General features: G+C 46.4%; 1 long non-coding RNA gene across 1 annotated transcript; it reads right to left on the bottom strand.

Annotated features, from left to right (window-relative positions):
• Positions 1-2,378: 2,378 nt before the first annotated feature.
• Positions 2,379-6,597, bottom strand: LOC146406320 (uncharacterized). The gene is made up of 2 exons (XR_014840309.1): positions 6,415-6,597; positions 2,379-2,733 (listed from the first exon to the last, which is right to left on the bottom strand). It is a non-coding gene; the product is annotated as an uncharacterized LOC146406320 (long non-coding RNA).
• Between the last annotated feature and the right edge of the window lie 443 nt (positions 6,598-7,040).

Here is a 7,040-nt window from a genome sequence, read left to right as displayed (position 1 = left end):
GTTCAACCACCCAGAGATGAACTCTTGGTTAACCACCTTTGCATGTGGTATGTCTGAGTTGACGTATATGCATGGTGCTTGCACAATGAAGTCCTGACATATGTGCACTGTTTCTTCCTCACGAGCACTCTTGTGGGTTGAATTGTGCCCCCCCCCCTTCTAGAATTCATACATTGAAGTCCCAACCCCAAGTTCCTCAGAATATGTGGAAGTGAGGTCTTTACAGAGGTAGTCAAGTTAAAAGTGAGGTCATTGGGGTGGACCCTAATTCAGTAAGACTGGTGTCACTATAAAAAGGGGGAACGTGGACACAGAGACACCTGTCAAGGGGGGGCACTGTAAAGAGACACAAAGAGAAGATAGCCATCAACAAGCCAAAGAGAGAGCCCTGGAGCAGATCCTTCCCTCCCAGCCCTCAGATGGAACCAACCCTAGCACCCCTTGATCTTGAACTTCTGGCCTCCAGAACCATGAGGCAGTACATTTCTGCTGCAAAAGCCACCCCATCTGCGGTGCTTTGTCACAGCAGTGCTAGCAAGCTAATGCCTGCTCTTTACAGCAGTCTTTTGATCTCTGATTACCTCTTGCACCTTATTCCCAACCCCTGTTCCTTCCCTCACCTCTGCAATCCATCCTGGGATCAACATTTGTCTTTCATCCCTCCCCCCCCCCAGAGTCCTCCCTCTGAACCACCTCCCAGGTGAACAGGTGGAGCCACTCTATTGGCTTTCCCATTGGACACCACTCAGGGTGGGGCTCCTGGAATTTGAGAAATGCATCCAAGTCATCTTCGGTTCCTACCAAGTTCTGTTCTGGGTGGGGGGACCAGAAAGCCTTTTGAAACCCCTGGGGTATCTCGATGTGGCTCATGTCTGGTCCCCACTGAGGCTTCAATTGTCCTAAGAGAAGGTTAAGATGATACAGAAGCAGGTCACGAAGTTGTTCCCAGCTAAGTATCATGGGGGCGGGGGGTGGGGAACAGGTGTCCACAAACTATTGTCAGCATTTTCAAAAAAGCCTAACCAATACCATAGCTTTTATTCTTAATGGAGCCAAACTAAGTACCAGGCCTTCTGTCCAGGTTGCCAACCAATGACTGCACAAAAACGTCACTGAATTAAGTCAGAAAGACGGGGCCACTTAACACCTGTCTCCAAGTAACGCCCTTTTTTTAGCTTGTTAAAGGTAAGTGAAGTTGCAACACTCTCTGGAGGAAATGAGGACAGAAGAGCTTCTGTAGAGCCTTTGGGAACCCCTATGAGGGACATGCCCCACCCACGCACAGAGTAGGGTGCAGCTGAGGGGTCTGACCAGTAAGTGGGCCCTGCAGGACCAGTGTCAGGCAACTAGACACTTGAGAGTGAGCCGTGCCTGCCCTGTACTAATCCTTGGCAAGTTGTCATCGAAGTTTTAAATCCTTTTAGATGCCTCCCAGAATGTTATCCCCTCAGAACATCACAAAGATAACAAAAGAGAAGACAAAACCCATATGTCAGTTGATTTAAAAAAAAAAAAATGAAAGAAAACATTTCAAGCCATACAAATAGACTCTGTAACTACAATTGTGTTACAATCTCTTGGTGAGCCTGAGCATTGGGCCATTCAGTACAAGCAACTGAAAGATGAGCAACAAAGATGTTTTCAAATAAGTTAAAGTGGATTGTATCCAATCCACATATGAACATAATGAAAGAGGTATGCTGTTTTATTAAAAGACATCATTTTGAAAGGGCTTGCAGTAGTGCGCCAAGTACACATTTTAGCTGAAACTGAAAGGCCGAGTGTTTAAATAGTCAACAAAAGCCAACTATCATGATCATAGGAAAACATCTGAGACATAAGAATTTACCTGAATTTTATTTTAGATATTATTTTTATAATTTTACTAAGGAAAATCTTATTTTGGCCAGCAAAATTTAAAAATTTAAAATTTGATCTGATGTTGCACCAAGCAGGCATCCCGTTCACTTGGCACATGGAATGATCTCAGTCACTTTTTGATACCAGGCAGTATAATATAGGAAAATGCTTTCGTTGATGTGGTTTAATGATTACACTGATAGACCAGTGACTCCCAAAGATGTTCCCATTCTAATATCCAAAACCTGTAAATATATGATATTACATGGCAATGGGGGCTTTTGTTAGGTTAAAATCTTGAAGTGGAAGATTATCCTTGATTACCTGGGTGGGCCCAGTATAATCACAAGGTCCTCAAAAGAGGAAGGCATGGGGGTCAGACTTAGAGAAGGAGATAAGAAAATACAGCCAAAGCAGAAGTTGAGGTGATGCAATTCCTGGAGTTGACCAGGGGAAAGGGGCTTCGACCCAAGGAACAAAGCAGCCTCTAGAAGACAGAGAAGGTGAAGAACAGAGTCTCCCTTTGATTTATTTTTATTTTATTTTATTTTTTATTTTTAGGGCCACCCTCACAGCATATGGGAAGGTCCCAGGCTAAGGATCTAATCAAAGCTGTGGCTCTGCAGGCCACAGCCACAGCTACAGCAATGCAGGATCCAAGCCGAGTCTGCCACCTAAAACCACAGCTCACGGCAAGGCCAGATCCTTAACCCACTGAGGGAGGCCAGGGATGGAATCCGCATCCTCATGGATATCAGCTGGCTTTGTTTCCACTGCACCACAATGGGAACTCCCAGAGTCTTGCTTTGAATGTCCGGTAGTGCTGATACCTTGAAGTTCAGTAAAACCCACCTTTCACTCAGGCCCCCAGAACTGTAAGGTAATAAATGGGTGTTATTTTAAGCCAGCAACTTTGTGGCTCATATGTTACAACAGCAATAGGAAACTAGCAAAATAACTTTGGGAAATCTTAAAAAAAATCCTTCCTCTTCAACTTGTGAAAATGGTTAGTGGTCTAGAGCAATCATCTCAGCAATTTAAACACTTAGTATCTATAATTCAAAACTCTAACAAATTACCTTCTTAAAGCATTTTTATAAAAATCTATTGTGAAGTATGATTAGTGAGATCAAAATATATTTGGGACACTTCATCTTCTAACATTTCATTGTTTCATACTCTTTAATTAATTACCTAATTAATTAATTTTGGCTGCATCCATGGCATGTGGAAGTTCCCAGGCCAGGTGTCAAACCCATACCACAGCAGCAACCAGAGCTGCTACATGACAATGCTGGATCCGTAACCTGCTGAGCCGCTAGGGAACTGCCATAGTTTTTATATTTTTTATTATTTCTGAATTGAGGATAACATATCATGCATATTTGCACGATTTTAGATTTTATTTCCACCTCATGAAATTTTGAGATGGGTGGCAAAGCTGACATTCTGCTTTTAATTAATCTCTGAAGATGTGAAGAATTTCCCAACAGAATATTTTTTTGAGATTTTTTTTTTAACCTAGAAAAAAAAAACGAGTATACGTCTAGAATGCTTATTAGAATTTGAGAGGAAATATTCTAATATTACCAATACCTCTATCTGAATGACACATGTTGTCCCTTCCACCAACACTGTCTCACCAATTAGATACATTTGCTGTCACCAGGGATATTGTTGGCTGATTCCCTGAACTTCTAAGCAGTTGCCCAAACCACAGGGATGAGAAGCCTGGACGCAACACTTCCCAGACTCCCTGGCTAGCAGTCTGTCCAGGATTGACCTTGGTGGGGGGATGCAGAAGAAAAGGCAAAGCTGATGTCTCAGAGTCAGTGCAGCCAGGCCCATGAGCAGCAGCATCTCTGTCTGTGGGTTTGGCACGTGGTTTGGAAGCACCTCCTTGGGAATCGCCCATTTGGGTGCTTGAGGCTGAGACCACAAATTGGTCTGGCCTCTTCCCTGGGATCTCTGAACTTGCAGATTTTTCTTTTTTTTTTTTTTTTTTTTTTTGTCTTTTTAGGGCTACACCTGTGGCACATGGAGGTTCCCAGGCTAGGGGTCAAATCTGGAGCTGTAGCCATTGGCCTACACCACAGCCGGAGCAACGCCAGATTTGAGCCACATCTGTGACCTACACCACAGCTCCCAGCAATGCTGGATCCTTAACCCACTGAGCGAGGCCAGGGATCGAACCTGTGTCCTCATGGATACTAGTCAGATTGGATTCCTCTGAGCCACGACGGGAACTCTTGAACTTGCAGATTTGAAATTGGCCTTGGCTGACCTCTTTTCTCTCTGTTATCGCAAGGTTGTGAATGCCTCCACTTTCCTGGCACTAACTTCTTCCTACTATAAATACCTAGAGTGGTTTCTGTTATTTTGACCAAAACCCCAACAGATGCAATAACTCATATAGTCACAGGACCATTGATCACACTCAAATTCAGGGATGACAAAAAATCTTAAGGTAGGCAATTGACTATTTGGTCTTCAAAAGGGCTGACAATAGAGCAGAGCAGATCTTGGCTGAATATCAAGGCAATGGCCCCACTCCTTGCATCCCTATTACTGTCCAGCCAAGAGAAGCACACAGGTCTCAGTCTTTCACCTTCAATGAGACTGCTCAGTCTTCATAAATGGTCCCAACTGTTTGCTTTTGCTTAGGATAAAGTCCACACAGTGAAGCAATGCTGCTGGCCAGAGGTGCATTTATGGAAACAGCTTTATGCCGCATAAGAGGAAAAATGACCAAAGCATTGGGCTGAGTAATTAGTTACAATCTTCCAACATGTGAAGGTACAAGTTGGGGCTGAAACAATAAGGACAAAATGCATCCTTGGTGGTACACAGGATGGAACACACTAAATCAAGGAATGGATGTGTGGGTGAGGAGAGTGGCCTGGAAACAAGAAAAAAATCCCTGCACCTGTTGTTGTACTAGGTCTGTGGTTCCCAAACATTTTGGCCTCTGGACCCCTTTACACTTTAAAAAATTATCGATGACCTGAGAGAGCTTTTGTTTATGTTGGCTGTATCTATTGATATGTACCGTTTTATAAATTAAAACTGAGAAAAATTTACAGTGGCGATACCTAGCACCCATTCCATCAGCTGATAGAGCCAGTAGCCATTGGCAAACCCAACTGTACCCTCATGAGGAAATGAGAGTAAGGGAGTTCCCCTCGTGGCTCAGCAGAAAGGAATCTGACTAGCATCTGTGAAGACACAGATTCGACCCCTGGCCCCGCTCAGTGGGTTAAGGATCCAGTGTTGCCGGGAGCTGTGGTGTAGGTCATAGACGCAGCTCGGATCTAGCGTTGTTGTGTCTGTGGTGTAGGCTGGTGGCTACAGATGATTCAACCCCTAGCCTGGGAACGTCCATATGCCATGGGTGTGGCCTAAAAAGATAAAAAAAAAAAAAGAGAGAGAGAGAGAGAGAGAAAGAAAGAAAAGAAAAGAAAAAGAAATGAGAGTAAAAAGGGCAAATAACATCTTGGTATTTTCAGGAAAATAGTTTTGACCCCACAGCTCTGAGACCTCAGGGACTCTCTGAGGCCCCTGCCCACACTTTGAGGATCCCTGAGCTAGGCTCTTAGAGTTAACCTTGCACATTTAATCCTTCTAACACCATGAAATGCATATATTTACTTTTCCCATTTTAGAGATGAGACAAGTGAGGATAAGAAAGGTCTGGTAGCAGGCCCTGAGGATTCAACCCCACTCTCTCTGCCTCCAGGGCCTGCATCTGAAGAAAAGACTTGACCATTGGCAGGCCCAGGCCCAGGAGGGGCACAGCTGGAGAGGCTTCAGGCTGTAAGGAGGGGAGCCATAGCCGAGGGGAGACTTGGCTGCCAGTCCAGGCTCTGCCATCCGCCCATAGTGAACGCTTGGGTGAGGCCCACCCTGGAGGAGAAGGGCTAGCAGCAGCCTCAGGCAAACCACTCTGGGACTCCCTCCCCAGCCCTGAACCCTTAGCCCTGGGTCCAGAGGGGAATCTTGGTGTAGCTGGGTCAGCTGGGGGTAGAAGGTAGACCTGCGTGCAGCTTGAAAGGAAAAGAGCTCTTTGCTCACGAATGTGTGTTCACAGGGGGACAGATCAGACAGAGAATCTGGGGCTTTTTCCAGAACCATAATAGGTGATTTCGCTCCAGAGCCTGACAGGGGGAGTATTGGCTGAAATCCACCCAGAGCGAGTCTTCTATTAGAACAGCATTCCAGAGCTACTGCCGCCTTCCGCCTTCTGCTGCAGAGCTGTTTCCAATCTCAAAGATGTCAAACAGTTTTAAAGGCACAGGAGCTCATTTTACCCAGCAAGGCAGCAGCGGTGGAGGGCACGTGCCCTCTGGCTTTCCCACAAAAGATGCTCAAGGCAGCTCCACAGCAGCCCCCACCCCGGCCCCGACCCCAGACTCTGGTCCCCTGTTCTGCAAACCAGCTGCAAGGACAGCTAGAGGAAGATCGGGTCCTGCAAAGGGAGTGCCCAGAGCTACCTACACTTTGGTGGGGTGGGGTGTCCACACCCTCAGGCACGCCCACGTCCCCTTATTCACATACCTGGCCCCTGGGCACACTCTCCAGGATCACAGGCCACGGCAAGTCCCCTGTGACACGTCCCTGGCAGTTGGACGTTCTCTGCATGCCACCTCCCAGGCAGGGATGGCCGCACACAGCAATCAAAAATAAGACTAACAACAGCTCACCCTGTGTGGCTCTTTATACCTCCTCACACTTCACTGCACCTGCCCTATCTCTTGGGAGCATCACAAAACCCCTGGGGAGTTTCACATGTCACATTGCCCTCCTTGATTGGTGAGGGAGCTAAGGGCTGGTGGGGTAAACAGAAGTGTCTGAGGTCACTCCAGGAAGAGTGGCCCTGAGTCCTTGGTCCCCCTATCTCAGCCCAGGGTCTGCTCTGCTGTTTGGTGGCTTGGGGCAAGTGGGGGCAGAGGACAGTGGAGTCACAGGTGCAGGTAGCTGTTTTCTGGTGGCCCATCTGCCACCAGTCCTCAAAGAATTGCTCTTTGATGTTAGAAACATACAAGTTTCAATCAGCCGAGCCACATATTTGATTTTAATTCTCTCTCCCAAAAAGGCCTCCCATTTAACTGATCTTCCTGGCCCAGGACCGTCTGGAAGTGAGGACCCTGCCCTCAGGAACTTCAGGAGCCTTGATGGGCAAG

This window comes from Sus scrofa, chromosome 1 (genome assembly GCF_054392235.1).
Source record: "Sus scrofa isolate SSC_HxYL_T2T_F1_AM1 chromosome 1, Sscrofa_HxYL_maternal_Yorkshire_Landrace_v2.0, whole genome shotgun sequence".
In the NCBI taxonomy this organism is placed as follows: domain Eukaryota; kingdom Metazoa; phylum Chordata; class Mammalia; order Artiodactyla; family Suidae; genus Sus; species Sus scrofa.
This window is presented reverse-complemented; position numbering and strand designations above follow the sequence as displayed.